General features: G+C 40.4%; 1 pseudogene; it reads left to right on the top strand.

Moving 5' to 3' along the window:
- The first annotated feature begins 905 nt into the window (after window positions 1–905).
- Window positions 906–10,301, top strand: LOC103238034 (uncharacterized; annotated as a pseudogene).
- Window positions 10,302–16,550: the final 6,249 nt, after the last annotated feature.

Below are 16,550 nucleotides of genomic sequence, written 5' to 3'. Positions count from 1 at the left end.
AGCAATGATGATCACATTTAAAATCTTGTATTATGTGGTGCTTTTCTCTTACATAAGCCTCTTTTTTTGTTCAAGGCATAGATTCTAAGTTGCTGTATCAAAATGATCACTAGAAAACTGTGCTATACTTTGTCTATAATTTTTAGAAAATGTATTCTATTACTCTTGTTAATTTGATTGAATATGTATGTTATTTTCAAAAAATGTAAATGGAATATGTGTGGATTGAATATATATGTGTATATATATGTGAAATATGATTTGACATTATAGTGTAGGTGTAGCTCATGGCAATGTGTTTTTCTGACAGCAGCTGCAGAAATCTGTCATTTTTCTAGTTTGTAAAAATCTCAGAGGTTATGGGGGAAAGAGGGTTTTTTGAATCCCAGACAGTGTATGAGGCAGATTTGGTTTCAGTAATTTTAGCATCATTCATTGTAAGGTGATGATCCCTAGGAACTTCATCACAGTGAGCAACCTGAAAGTTTCTAGCAGCCAGCAATGAATGAAAGGTGGGGGAGGTCCACTGGCAGGGTGGGGCCTTGTGAGCCTGGTGCTTGAGCTCTCAATTCCAAGCTAGGGGGACACATGCAAAGGATTCTGGGCCTGATTGTTTCCTCTAACCAGTATGTGGTCTGGTTGGCAGGGCAACTGGCCTTCAGTGGGTGCCCTCATTGGTTGCCTTCGGTTAGTGCCCTCAGTTGGTACCCTCAGTTGTTTCTCTTTAGTTGGTGGTCCTAGTTGGTGGTCTTCAGTTGTTGGGCAGTGGTGGCAGAAGGATGAATCCGTTTGTGCTCTCTTCTCCCCCAGTAACAGGTCTCAGGTGTGTTGCATTCAGGCCGTTCTAAAATAAACTGGAGAGGTTGACAGGTTTTTTTTAGCAGACAAGTCAGCTCAGGGTACACATGCCGGCTGCTAGTGCAGTGCTGCCCCATGGCCCAGGGCTGCCCGTGGCAGTGATGTTTTTGCCAGGAAGAGGCAATAGGTGTTCACCTATGCAGACTGCGGAGCAAGCCAAGGCCCATGCTGTCCGAGAACAGCAGGGGCGTCCCACGTGGTCCACACTGAACTGTCGAATATTCACCAAAGCCAGCCCCAATCAGGGTTGGCACAAGGGTTCTCAACAGCCAGCTTCTGACTCTGACATCTACGAGTGTCCAGACAGCAAAGACGCAGGCCGCGACATACAAGAGCAGAGGTGCCTAGAACACACTGTCGCCCAATGCCAGCCATAAGCGGGGCTATCTCAGAGTGCGGCAGGTGAAACCGTCCTGCGTCTCAGAGATCCACAAGGTGGAGGCGGCAGTAGTGCTGGACTCCACTGCTTTGGAGCCTGCCCAGGAGAAGTTGGGAGCCAGCAAGGGTCCTGACGGCAGCACATTGGCCACCAGAAGACACCCAAAGGTAGGGAGGTGGCAGATACTGCTTAAGTTCAGGAGCTCCTCTGGCCATCGCTGACCCAAGGTCCCCCCAGAGGCACCCACAGCCTGGGGCTCCTTCCTCCTGCCCGGCATTTGCTTTCCTACGCCCAGGCCCCAAGCAGGAGGACTGGCTCTGCCTGGAGTCCTCACCCCTTCTTCTTTCCCTGCTGTGTCCAACAGGTTTCTTACTTTCCTCCTACCTACCCCAATGCTCAGTTCTGTTTCCTCTTCTTCTTCCCCCAGGATGGCTGAAAACTAAGTTTCAAAATACAAAACGCATGCTACACATTTCATTGCTGTAGACGAAATGTCTGACAGCTTTTCCATTTAAACTCTGGTTGTTCTCTTCATTTCTTTAAACATTAGAATAATTAAGTCTCATGATAGATGTGCTTTTGTAACTTGAAAGTACAACAGTAAATTTTCACAATTTAAAATTTCTTTAAAATTTTTCTTTTCATAAATTTTTGGCAAACAGGTAGTATTTAGTTACTTGAGTAACTCCTTTAGTGGTGATTTGTGAGATTTTGGTGCACCAATCACCCAAGCAGTACACACGGAATCCAATTTGTAGTCTCTTAACTTTCTCCCCCTTCCCACCATTTCCCCCTGAGTATCATCCTTTTTATTTGAGACTGAGTCTCATTGTGTCATCAAGGCTGGAATGCTATGTCATGATGTCAGCTCACTGCAACCCTTGGTTCCCAAGTTCATGTGATCCTCCTGCTTCAGCTTCCCGAGTGGCAGGGATTAGAGGTGTGGGTCATGATGCCTTATTAAATTTTTAAATTTTTTTTTTTGTTGGTTTGTTTTTGTTTTGTTTTGTTTTTTTGAGACAGAGTCTTGCTCTGTCACCCAGGCTGGAGTGCAATGGCATGATCTCGGCTCACTGCAAGCTCTGCCTCCTGGGTTCACGCCATTCTCCTACCTCAGCCTCCCGAGTAGCTGGGACCACAGGCACCCGCCACCACCCCCGGCTAATTTTTGTATTTTTAGTAGGGACGGGGTTCACCATGTTGGCCAGAATGCTCTCAATCTCTTGACCTCGTGATCTGCTCGCCTCGGCCTCCCGAAGTGCAGGGATTACAGGCTTGAGCCACCACACCCAGCCCAATATACTCTTTGTCGAAGACAATGTTCGAAAGTTGTTCCTGTACTCAGCACGGTGTGAAACTAGATAAATACATTTTAGGGAAATCAACAATAGAATTTTTTTGAAAGAAAATTGGTTTTCAAGGTTTATTCTTCAATTATCAAAAGCTTTTCAAAAGTAAAACATACTATTCCTCTCCACGATCCCAGTTAATCCAGACCCTCCTCGGTGGGCTTTATCAAATACCGCACTCACCTTCCTGAACCTTCTGCTGAATCTCCTATACAGTTTTGTCACAGAACCTCAGATTTTTCGTAAGGTTTTGTGTACCACGCCATGCCTGTGAATTGCTTTCTTTGCTTTGTTTTATTTTTTATTTTTGTAAGAAGTAGCCGGCAAGTATCTTTCTTTGCTTTAGAGATGTAAACTGCTTTGTATTTTCAGATTAACTTTCAAGAATGTTGAAAATGCTTTGCTCACTCTTCTTTTCTCGCTTCCTCCCTCTCAGGACCTATAAATGGCACCGCCCAGCCCAATGGACAGATGCCCCAGGCTGCACATTCTGTCAGTGCTGTTCTCCAAGAGGCCCAGACACACGCTGAAACATCGAAGGTAAAACCAGCAAGCAGCTGACATACATTCCATCAGCCGTCCCCTAAAACCCATGTTCTCAACCATTCGCATTGTTCCAATAACTGCTCTTTTAAAAGAGCAAACAGGCTGGGTACGGTGGCTCACGCCTGTAATCCCAGCACTTTGGGAGGCCGAAGCAGCATAATTGCTTGAGCTCCGGAGTTCCAGACCAGCCTGGGCAACAGAACGAGGGCTCATCTCTACAAGAAATAAAAAAACCAGCCAGGCTTGGTAGTGTGCACCTGTGGTCCTAGCTACTTGGGTGGCTGAGGTGTTTGAATGGCTTGAGCCTAGGATTTCAAGGCTGCCCTGCACTCCAGCCTACATAATAAAGACCTTGTCTTAAAAAAAGAAACAAATATAAAAAAGGGTTACACTAAAATTGTGCATTTTCTATTGTCCCCACTGATGTCCTACATACGTCCCCAGGGTGATGAAGGAGAAAATACATTGTAAAATGATAGCCAATAGGGATGACATCCTCCATAACATTTTTTCAACCAAACAGATCAATGAGGATTCACTTAAATCTATCTTAAAATCATAGCGAATAATTATGATTTAGTTACTAATCTAGTTCTAAACCCATTTGACTGTATAAATTCTGTTGAATATTTCTCATGTGTGATTCAAAACAACCCGAAATAACTGTGACAACAGCATGTCACCCAGCTAGGACAGGCAGGGTGCTTCACTTTAGCAATTTTTCACTTCTTTCGCCCCTTCATTTTGTCCATCAGCCAGTCATGAAAACAACTAAATCTTGGTATTTATTGAACTTCTTATAATTTTGACAACCACTGCAGGCCTGTAAAAGTTCTATTTCTTTAGTGTTTTTGTTATCTTCTCAAGCCTGACAATCTCTTTATGCAATGTGCTTTCAGCTATTATTATTTTCATTATTTCTATAATGCCAATCGAAGGAAAGCATTTAAAAATGCTGAAAGAAATAGAAGAATCCCAGAATAGAAATCACTTAACTATATGTGAACATCAATACCCAAGCTGCCTGCTCAGAAATTTTTTAAAAAGGAAAATGTACATCGCCAGTTAATTAGCTTATCATGCTAAGTAAATAAACTAAAATAGAAACTAAATCAGAAGGCACTGTTAGAAAAAAAAAAACTTCCAAATTTAATTTTCAGTGGTAAGAGGTTATTAAGCAGAGGAAGAAATAAACTGGAACCCTGACGAAATGTAAATTGGAATGATAATTATCACTAAAACAGAAGGATTCAATCCAGCTGCCTGGGGACATTTCATTATATACACACAAATTATCCTTATCTATTCGAGTATTGGTGGAGGAAGGGCTATACCTCTATAAGACTTCAGCCAAATTTGGCGTTCTGGTTTCTACCAATAGCACGCTGGTGATTTTTCTTTTCAGAACTCATATATGTATCTCATTTGATCTCATCACAACCTGAGACACATGTCATAATAGGGACTACTGGGCTCATTTTATACCCGGTGAACCAGCCAACTTTCATGCAGTTGAGAAAAGGTAAACTGTCTGGGTGAGGTGGCTCACACCTGTAATTCCAGCACTTTCGGAGGCCAAGGTAGGCAGATCACTTGAGCCCAGGAGTTGGAGACAAGTCTGAGCAACATGGCAAAAAACCATCTCTACAACAAATACAAAAATTAGCTGGGCATGGTGGCACATGCTTGTTATCCCAGCTATTCAGGAGGCTGAGGCATGAGGATCACTGAGCCCTAGAGTCAGAAGTTGCAGTGAATCGAGCTTGCGCCACTGCACTCCAGCCTGGGTGACACAGTGAGATCCTGACAAAAAGAAAACAAGGCGCAGTGGCTCATGCCTGTAATCCCAGCACTTTGGGAGGCAGAGGCAGGCAGATCATGAGGTCTGGAGTTCAAGACCAGTCTGACCAACATGATGAAACCTCATCTCTACTAAAAATACAATAATTAGCAGGACGTGGTGGCCAGCTCCTGTAGTCCCAGCTACTTGGGAGGCTGAGGCAGGAGAATCGCTTGAACCCAGGGGGTGGAGGTTGCAGTGAGCCAAGATGGCACCACTGCACTCCAGCCTGGGCAACAGAGCAAGACTCCGTCTCAATAATAATAATAATAATAATAATAATAAAGGCCATTGAGAGTCATTTCCCTATTCCAGAGCAAAGATGAGCTCATGAACAACCAGGGCTCTCAGTGACTGAGGGACGGAGGCACCCCAGTGAGCAGACAGAGACTCACCTATCTATGGCATGGTCCTGTCCACTGGGGCTGTTTTGTCAAGAATAGAGAATGCTACCCAGGAGACTGAGGTGGGAGCGTTCGCTTGAGCTCAGGAGGTCGAGGCTGCAGTGGGCCCAGATTGTGCCATTGCACTCAGCCTGGGCGACAGAGTGAGACCCTGTGTCCATTAATTAATAACAATAAATTAAAATTTCAAAAATTTTAAAATAATGAATGCTGCTGTCACTGGGTTGCAGGATAGGAAGCCAGCCCTCGGGAACCACCAGGAGCCAGGAGCACCCCCGGCCCCACACGGCCCCAAGTCCAGCCTGCCCCTTGCTCTGGTGCAGAGGTCCTGGGACACCATCTGCAGCCCCCTCACGCCCCGCAAGGCCAAGAGCACTGGCGGCGGGGGCTTTCCCGCCCCGCCCGACGACTTCCTGCCACCACTGCCACCGCTGCCGCCACTGGACGACCCAGAGCTGCCGCCACCCCCGCTGGAGGATCCAGAGCTCCCGCCACCGCCCCTGGACTTCATGGAGCCGCCCTCCCCCGGACTTCGTGCCCGCTCCCCCAGCGGTGGTCAAGAGGCCGCCTATGCCCCACCCTCCCAACAGGCACGAAGCATCAATGTTCAGAACCAACACATGAATAAAACAAATGAATAAATGTTAAACGTTCTTCCTACTGTATTTATACAAAGATTACGGGGCCAGTAGATCTGGAGGTCAACACTATAATTAAAAATAGCTTTCACCATCCCATGCCTTCTTAAGTCTTGGTGACCTTAGATTTTCATCTCTACCTCTGCGACCTTCAGAATTTTCAGGAAGATTGAGAGAGGAAAATGAGAAAACATGACAAGCAGAGCCTGTTCCCTTGCTGAGATTCCCATCGCTTGATTGATTGGAGCCCTGGACACAAGCTGTTTTGGTTTTGCTTCTTTAATGCTTGAATAACAGTAATTTTAAAAAACAGTTATTCAGATAATTTTTGAATTCTCTATTATTACAGCGCTGTAAGTATCCTGTAAATAAGAATGTAGGGCCAGGTAAAAGCAATCTTATTGATGTATATTTCAATCTGGAATGTCTTCCCTCAGAGATACATTTAATGCCCAGTTTATCCTAAGCTCTTGTTACCTGTATCTCTTCTCTTTCAAATTGGCTTCTCATAGGCTAAAAGGCTATTTCTTAAAATTAAGGAAGATAATTAATGGTATGTTTTAATATTTGGGGAAGAGTAAGCTGTAGATCATGCTGTCTCAACCCATGGGCTCCCGCGGCCCAGGACAACTTCGAATGCTGCCCGACAAATATTAAAACATTGTAAGCTCTTGGCAGGGCACGGTGACTCACACCTGTAATCCCAGCACTATTGGGAGGCCAAGGCTGGCGGATCACTTGAGGTCAGGAGTTCAAGACCAGCCTGGCCAACATGGCAAAACCGTATCTGTACTAAAAATACAAAAATGAGCCAGGCACAGTGAGCATGCCTGTAATCCCAGCAACTCCAGAGGCTGAGGTGGGAGAATCCTTTGAACCCAAGAGGTGGAGCCTGCAGTGAGCTGAGATCTTGCTACTGCACTCAATCCTGGACGACAGGGCAAGACTCACTCTTAAAAAAATTATGAGATATGGCCGGGCGCGGTGACTCAAGCCTGTAATCCCAGCACTTTGGGAGGCCGAGACGGGCAGATCACGAGGTCAGGAGATCGAGACCATCCTGGCTAACACGGTGAAACCCCGTCTCTACTAAAAAAGTACAAAAAAACTAACCGGGTGAGGTGGTGGGTGCCTGTAGTCCCAGCTACTCGGGAGGCTGAGGCAGGAGAATAGCGTGAACCCGGGAGGCGGAGCTTGCAGTGAGCTGAGATCCGGCCACTGCACTCCAGCCTGGGCGACAGAGCAAGACTCCGTCTCAAAAAATAAATAAATAAATAAAATTATGAGATATTTTTGCATTTTTTTTTTTTTTTAGCTGATCAGCTATTGCTAGTGTTAGTGCATCTTATGTGAGTCCCAGGGAAGCCAAAAGATTGGACACCCCTGCAGGCTAAATGGAAATTTAAAATGAAACAAATTTCGTTTTAAAACCAAAATATTTAGTAATTAAAACTGGCAAGGTGTTCTTAATTTATTTGAGCATATGCTTGAAATAGGATAGAAGGCAAATTTGCTTTACATTAAATTTTATCTCACAAACAGTAACTTTCCACTTTTAGTATACTCTGTTCTTTTGATGTCAGATACAGTAATAATATGTTTTTTCTTTTTAAAATTTTTTAAAATATTATTTTACTTTAAGTTCCAGGATACATATGCAGAACGTGCAGATTTGTTACATAGGTAAACGTGTGCCATAATGGTTTGCTGCACCTATCAACCCATCACCTAAATATTAAGCCCAGCATGCATTAGCTATTTGTGACATTAGCTATTTGTCCAGGTTTTGTACTGGCAAACATACTCCCTGCATGACCATTCACCTCTGGACCCCCTGCAGCAGCGCCCCCACCACTAGTGAATGCCTTCTTATCCCCTCTTTCAATCACTCTCTCAAATGGTTCCTAGTAGTTACAAAACGTTTTTTCTCCAATGGGAAAACAGAACACAGGGAGCCACTCAGTTTGCTCCCAACACCCCTTTCCAGTCGCTCACCGGAGCTACCTTGGCAAGTACTCTAGGAGTATGGGAAAATGAAAACAACAAACTCATACACCTTTTTAACATACACAACCAGTTCTGTCTACCCAGCCAAGGCATATTCTTCTTATGTGGAACATCGACCTATATCTACCTCCCCATTAACTGGACAGGCACCTGCACCTTAGTCTTTCTAAGTCCCAACATTAATATTGCCCCAGGAAATCAGACCTCATCAGTACTCCTTAAAGCTCAAGTCCGTCAGCCATACAACTAATACCCCTACTTACAGGGTTAGGAATGGCCACTGCTACAGGAACTGGAATACCTGGTTTATCTACTTCATTATCCTACTACCACACACTCTCAAAGGATTTCTCAGACAGTTTGCAAGAAATAACGAAATCTATCCTTACTGTACAATCCCAAATAGATTCTTTAGCAGCAGTGACTCTCCAAAACTGCCGAGGCTTAGACCTCCTCACTGCTGAGGCTGAGACCTCCTCACTCCTAGCAACTGGGACTACAGGCGCCCACCACCACGCCCCGCTAATTTTTTGTATTTTTAGTAGAGACGGGATTTCACCGTGTTATGGCCTCAATCTCCTGACCTTGTGATCCACCTGCCTCGGCCTCCCAAAGTGCTGGGATTACAGGTGTGGGCCGCCGCGCCCGGCCTCTTACTATAAATTTTTAAAACACAAATTTATTTTATAGCCAATCCGTTAGAATTGCAATCTTAAAAATTACTCCAGGTCAAAACATTTAAAATCTCATCAGAAAAGTCTACCTTTCCAGACTGCTATATTTCTATGGAAAATCTTCAGTAGTAGCCTGCTGAAAGTTATCATCCCCTTACCCCCAATTAGAAATCCACATGCCTGTTCTTACTCCCCATTCTTGTCCTACCAATACTGTCTTCACTTCAATGCCACTTTGATCATTTTGTCTTACATTTGTATACAGACTTTTCAGTTTACAAGTGTTTTCACATTTGTTACAACATTATTTCATCATGCAGACCTAAGAGGTAGATACGAGCACTATTTTTATAAATAAGGTTACTGGTATTTGATTAGGTTAAATGATTTGTTCCAAGTTCCCATAGCTAGTAAGTGGCAGAACCAAAATATAGACTTATCTTTTGACATCTACTCATTGCTGTTACCACTATGCAGCTGCTGCTTCTATCTAAGTGGTGAGGCCTTTCCTATCTCTTCCACATGCACTGTTGTGACCTTGGAATACATCATTATTATTTGACACTTATGTGGCTGCAAACCTGGCTGCCACAAAGGGACTCAAAGAGTTCTCTTTGTGAAAAGAATGTCTACTTATGAAAACACGACTCAACCAAATTGTTATTATTATAGTTTTACAGGTGTCCTGTTTCTCATGTTTATCCAGCTCCTGAAATGCTCCTTCAGCTGTATACTGGATAATCAAAATATACCAACACTTTCAAGTCCCAAGCATTGTCTTTTCAAGTTCCAAGTTGTACAAGACTGAGACTACAATTTAAACTCTTTCTCTCTGAATCCAATTAGAGCTTTCGTAAATCTGGAGATACACAGAATCATATATTTGCTCATAGGTGAATGCAGAGAAATTCTTTAGTTTTTAGACAAACTTAACTTCAGAACTCAACTAGATTCCTAGCGACTTCTAAGCTTTATTTTCTTTTGCACTATTCTACACTGGCTTCTTAAATTAATCCTGCAAATTAGCAGAATTGCACTATGCAATAGTTATCTAGTTGGCACATGATTATAAAGTATGTTCTGATAAATATCTGAAAATAATTTCTTATGGACACATGCAGAGGTGACAGAATAAAGTCAAATCATCTTTTTATGTTTTAATATGACTCATTACTTATGTTTTAAAATAACAACAGCAACAACAACAACAACAACAATACACTGTACCTCAGTATTTGAAGGTCATTTTGTATCTTCTTTTTGTCCTGATTCTGATGTGGGCATCTTATCTACAAAACGTTATTCACAGACACATATATGAGAACATTTTTTACTGCAAATTGTAAAAACATATACTATATCCATTTATGAATATTTCAATAAAATAACAGTAATAGCAAAAATAGAATTTCAGCATTGAAGCAGGTTCAGGAAAAAGAATTGATAGTATGGAAAAAGATATCAAAAAGTATTTTTTTAAGTAGACATTATATTTGGGTCTATAAAGTTATTTTTTAAATAATAGCGTTTAAGCATAAAAATATTTTCAGAGATATTCACTGACTTACCACTTCTATTATTTTGGTATAAAAAATAAAATTGTCATTGCTTGCTTGATTTTGTGGAGCTCGTTCAATAATGCCAATGTCATTTTCTTGTTGTCCAGTTACTGTCTTTGTTGCTCCCTCCTATTACAAACAAAAAACAAAAGCAACAACAACAAAAAAAACTTCAGAAAAAATATATTTATTCACTCACTCACTCAGTTTGTCAGTAAGACCCAAAAAACACACATACATTGTATCTATCAAATCACAGGCACTATCCTGGGAGAAGCAGAAAATATATACAGAAGATAGATTCTGACCTATATTCAAGAAATGGCAGAGACATATGAACACAAATAAAAACAGAAAAGGGTGTAATTCACCAGTTCTGCAATTTAAGTCAATGAAATACATAAGGGCACAAAGGAGAGAACAATCAGTTTTACCTGAAAAGCATAGAAAATGCCACCATAATTGGGCCGTATTTGGAAGGACAGACAAAGTGCAGTCAGGATACAAAGTCTAGGTGCAATAGCATGTGTAAAATAATAAGGCATGAAACAACATTGCAAATGAGGGGTGCCAAAGGGATGTGGTGAAACTGGAACACAGTCGGAGGAAATGAGATGAAGAGATAAAATGGAACCACACCATATAAGATATGTGTCACACTGGAATGTGAACTTACTCCTTCATGTGACAGGTATCCCCTCCATGTGTAGATGAGTTACATTATTACAAATGTATTTTAGGAAGGTGACACTTCTAGCAGTGTAAAGATAGAGGAACATGGGGAGATGGGGCAAAACTAGAAAGGAGTATGTCAAAATTATAGGTAGAGAGTCAGTTATGCTAATGAGAGATGGAAGATTATAAGAAGGTAGAAAGTACAAAATTTGGTGTGTGACTGGATTGGTGACATGGAGGAGGGCTGAGGGCAGGTTGAAGTGCTTGAGTGTTTCACGGCTACTTCCTAGGTGTTATTTACTAGGGTGGGGAAACCAGATGACAGGTTAGAGTCAGGAAAAGAATAAAAATGATGTTTTCAGTTTGAGACCTATAAAATTTGAGGGATCCAAGGGGCTAGGAAGAAAGAGCTGAATAAATACATTTGGAGTGCGAGTAGATGACCTACATCAGGAAAATTACACGGTGATAAGAAGATAAACATTTATAAGATAGACTAAATGGGTAGAATTAAATAACACAAACCTATGCAAAATGCTGATATTTTGAAAATGAAATCAAGAGAAAAAAATATAGGATTTTTTTCAATTACATATTTCTACATTTGTTTCAAGAATATAATTTTATTTACATAGGTAAATATTTCTGAAATATTTTTGCAATATATATCTTTGAATTGAATGAAAACATTTACTTCTAAAACACCAAGATTCTGGAAGAGGACTTTTATAAAAATTAACCTTGAAATTTTTAGTTGTACAAGAGAAATGCTTACCTAATTATAGAATTATGAGACTTTTTTTCTTCTGCTTCTTTTCTTTTTTTTTTTTTTTTGAGATGGAGTCTCGCTCTGTTGCCCAGGCTGGAATACAGTGGCTCCATCTCTGCACACTGCAACCTCTGCCCCCCGAGGTTCATGCCATTCTCCCGCCTCAGCCTCCCAAGTAGTTGGGACTACAGGCGCCCGTCACCATGCCTGGCTAATTTTTTGTGTTTTTAGTAGAGAGGGAGGTTTCACCATGTTAGCCAGGATGGTCTTGATCTCCTGACCTTGTGATCCACGCGCCTCGGCCTCCCAGAGTGCTGGGATTACAGGCGTGAGCCACCAAGCCCGGCCTCTACTAGGTATTTTAAAGAGTATAACAAATTGCTCTTACCTATAGTCGTCCTTATATTTTCTTTCAGCTTTTTATTTTATTTTATTTTATTTTATTTTATTTTATTTTTTTATTTTATTTTTTATTTTATTTTATTTTTTTTTGAGACGGAGTCTTGCTCTGTAGTCCGGGCTGGAGTGCAGTGGCCGGATCTCAGCTCACTGCAATCAGCTTTTCATTAAAATCAGCTATAAGTCACTCAAAGACATCTGAGCAGTATTTTATTACTTGGCTATCTTTTCTTAATTTTTATTTTAAATAATTTATATCATAGTTTTTATTCTAGAGAGTTCCTGCTCTCGTTTAAACCACTATTTTCACTGTGTTGTTATAATAATCTTATATAATATATATAATGTCTATATCTATATATAATCTCATATATTTATAATAATCGTATAATAATATAATAAGAGTCTCATCTTGACTCTTATGTAGTCTCTATGTTTATCTTACTTTTCTGTATTGAATTATTTCCTTTCATCCCCTTCTTCTAATTGATTATTATACAGATATGGTGGCATCCATTAGATTATTTTTTGGCCAAAATCACCTAGGACAAAAATTTACCCTTACATAGCTTATAGTATTGTAGAAATAATTAAGATTAAAAATTTAAATTGCATGTTATATTTTGAAATATCTCTTCATGATTTACAGGTTTATTACCTCTTGTGTGGAAAATGTGAGATTTTAGTTTTTAATAGTACCTTATTTAAATGGGTTTGCATTGAAATAGTATAAGTTGTTTCTATTCTGTGTGTCAAAATAGCTAAGTATAAATAATTGTATAAATTCTGCTTCTTCCAAAAAACAGAGAGAAAGAGAATAATGGGGTGGGGGGGGGGGGTGGCGCAATGATTGATTACTGAAAACCATACATAGAAACTAAATAGAAACCTGTAACTAAATATGGTGACAACTGAGACAGACATAGCCTAAAAACCAGACACTGAAGAAATGTATTCTGTGAGGAAAAAAGTCTGGGGTAAATAATTTTTAGAAAGGTGAAGGAGGCCAGGCGCGGTGGCTCAAGCCTGTAATCCCAGCACTTTGGGAGGCCGAGACGCGCGGATCACGAGCTCAGGAGATCGAGACCATCCTAGCTAACCCGGTGAAACCTCGTCTCTACTAAAAAAAAAATACAAAAAAACTAGCCGGGCGATGTGGCCGGCGCCTGTAGTCCCAGCTGCTCGGGAGGCTGAGGCAGAATGGCGTGAACCCAGGGGGTGGAGCTTGCAGTGAGCTGGGATCCGGCCACTGCACTCCAGCCTGGGCGACAGAGCGAGACTCCGTCTCAAAACAAACAAACAAACAAAAAAAGGTGAAGGAGGAGGGAGAAACAAACAAGAAACATGACCAGTCAATCAAGTATGAGCTTCAGTCATGAAAGAAGAGGAAAAGCAACTGCTATAACATATGCGATGAAATATACATAATAGAGACTTTTGTTCATAATACATTCCTATCATGCTGATGAGTATTTACACTGTGATTAGTTATTTTGTTAATACCTGTGTAATAAAAATTTTATTATTATATAAAAAGGCATTCAGTTAGTTAAACATGGCCTTCAACCACCACCTAAAAGCTGGAACATTCTTACTACAGAAAGAGGAAAAACGAATGTCTTATAAACTTTTCACCTGAAGAAAGTATTGGTAATCAGAATTCTAAAGAGTAATATATTGCTTGAAAATATGTTTAATAGAGCATGCGTTGAGACTAAAATATATTAAAATTTTTAAAATCTAAAGTCCACTTGGAGGATACTAGAAAATATAGAGTAACCTTCTTTCCTATTTACTACGTGTCTCTGATTTATTGTCTTCTTATTTAAGACATATTTTCTCAACATAACTCACCTGAATTTATGCATTCTAAACATTACAAGAAACTATAAATGTAAGTCATATTTTAGAAATGCATTAGATTTCATTATTAGATATATTATGCATATTATCTTACTTGTAACACTCCATTACATAAAAATTCATTTGTCTGCTTATTTATTCACATTGAACACCTCTTAAAATGCTTTTTATAGACAAGACTGTATTCTCGGTACTCTACAATGAACACAAGTATGTTTTCTAACCTCCAGTATCTCATAGTGATGCAAGAGCTTCAGAACGATTATTTAAACAACTAAATACAAAATCTTTTGAAATTTAAAATTTTCAAATGTGATCAAAGACCTTTGAACAATATGTTTAAAAACCACAATTTAAAAATTCTGAAATTAAAATCTTACCATATACTTATTAAGAGTGTCCGCTTCCAGAACTGCATTCTTCATTTAGATGAAGAGTTTAAAGTATACTTTTAAAGAAATAACTTAGAAAACACACTGGCATCCCTTAGTAATACAGATTCTTAGAAAGAGAATTTAGAATTCTGAATTTTTTCAGTTATTTTTTAAACTTAGAGATAAGGTTTCGCTATGTTGCCCACACCGGTCTCAAACTCTTGGGCTCAAGCAGTCCTCCTGCCTCAGCCTCCCTAGTAACTGGAACTACCATGCACCGCCATGCCCAAATAGATTTTCACAATTTCTAATATTATTCTGGTGTAAAGAGCCAAGAAGAGAAACTGAGAAAAAGCTCTCTCCTAAAAACTACATCATATCAAAATAATAAGTGCAAAAAAAAAAAAAAAAAACATATATGCTACGTGGTACAGTTTGGAAACTGAACAGTATCAGAAAGATTCCTTGATTACTATAAATAAGTAACTGGATCCATTAAAGATAAATGTCAGCATGAGTTTTTTTAAGTTACAATAGAATACTTGTAAAAGTCACAGTAAGAATACTTACTGCCAGGCTGGGTGCAGTGCCTCATGCCTGTACTTCCAGTGCTTTGGGAGACCGAGATAGGAGGATCCCTTGATCCTGGGAGTTTGAGACCAGCTTAGACAACACAGGGAAACTTCATCTCTACAAAAATGCAAATCAGCCAGGCCTGGTGGTGCCCGCCTGTGGCCCCAGCTACTTGGGAAACTGATTGTGGAAGGATCACTTGGGCCTGGGAGTTTGTGGGTACAGTGATCTGCGATTGTGCCACAAACAAGGAATGAGAGGTCCTGTTGCTTCACAGCCTTGACAGCATTTGACGTTTTCAGTCTTCTGGATTTGGGTTATTGTTTGGTTATTTGTGCTCCTGCACTCCAAGCCTGGGCAACAGAATTTCTCTCAAAATAAATAAATAAAAGACTTCTAGTCACTATATCTATGTTGAACTCTTTACACACCAAGCTTGCAGAGTTAAAGCCCACAGCGCCCTCTAATTATGTGATGGGGACCATGTGATTAAAGTGGGCGACCATGTTCTTGCTTTTGGTCATTCCAATAGATGTGCAGTGGGAGCTCACTACTGCATTTCCCTAAGGATCATTATATGGAGCATCATTCCAAACGCTTATTTCTTATTTGTACATTTTATTTGGTGAGATGCCTGTTACAGTCTTTAGCTCACTTTTTAATTGGGTTGTTTGTTTCTTACTATTAAGTTTTAAGAATATTGGTATATTTTGGATAAAATTCATTATTCAAATATGTTTCTGCAAATATTTTCTTCCAGTCTGTGTCTTGTCTTCCCTTTCAGTGGCTTTAACACAACAAAAATGTGACATTTTAATCAAGTCCAGCTTGTCATATTATGTCTTTTATGTATTGTAACTTCGGCGTTTTTTTTCCTAGACATAATCAAATCCAAGAGAGTCTAGATTTTCTCCTGTTATTTTCCAGAAGTTTTATGTTTTGTATTTGACATTTAGGTCTGTGATTCATTTTGAGTTAATTTTGGTGAGGGAGTAAGATCTGATTCATTTTTTTTTACATGTGGATATTCAGTTATTCCAGCACCACTTTCTGAAGAAACCAATCTTTGTTTCATCATATTGCCTTCACTTTTTCATCAAAGATTAATTCAGTATATTGATGTGTCTCTATTTCTCTTTTTTTTTTTTTTTTTTTTTTTTTGAGACGGAGTCTCGCTCTGTCGCCCAGGCTGGAGTGCAGTGGCCGGATCTCAGCTCACTGCAAGCTCCAACTCCCAGGATCACGCCATTCTCCTCCCTCAGCCTCCCGAGTAGCTGGGACTACAGGCGCCCGCCACCATGCCCGGCTAATATTTTGTATTTTTTTAGTAGAGACAGGGTTTCACCGTGTTAGCCAGGATGGTCTTGATCTCCTGACCTCGTGATCCGCCCATCTCGGCCTCCCAAAGTGCTGGGATTACAGGCTTGAGCCACCGCGCCCGGCCGATGTGTCTCTATTTCTAAACTCTGTCTTGTTTCATTAACTTGTCTATTCTTTCATCAATATGATACTGCCTTGATTACTGTAGCTTTTCAGTAAGTCTTGAAGTTGAGTAGTGCCTGTCTGTCCTCCAGCTTTGATCTCCTTCAATATTGTGTTAGCTATTCAAGGTCTTTTTCTTCTCCATATAAGTTTTAGAATTA

Source organism: Chlorocebus sabaeus, chromosome 9 (genome assembly GCF_047675955.1).
Source record: "Chlorocebus sabaeus isolate Y175 chromosome 9, mChlSab1.0.hap1, whole genome shotgun sequence".
NCBI lineage: Eukaryota > Metazoa > Chordata > Mammalia > Primates > Cercopithecidae > Chlorocebus > Chlorocebus sabaeus.
This window is presented reverse-complemented; position numbering and strand designations above follow the sequence as displayed.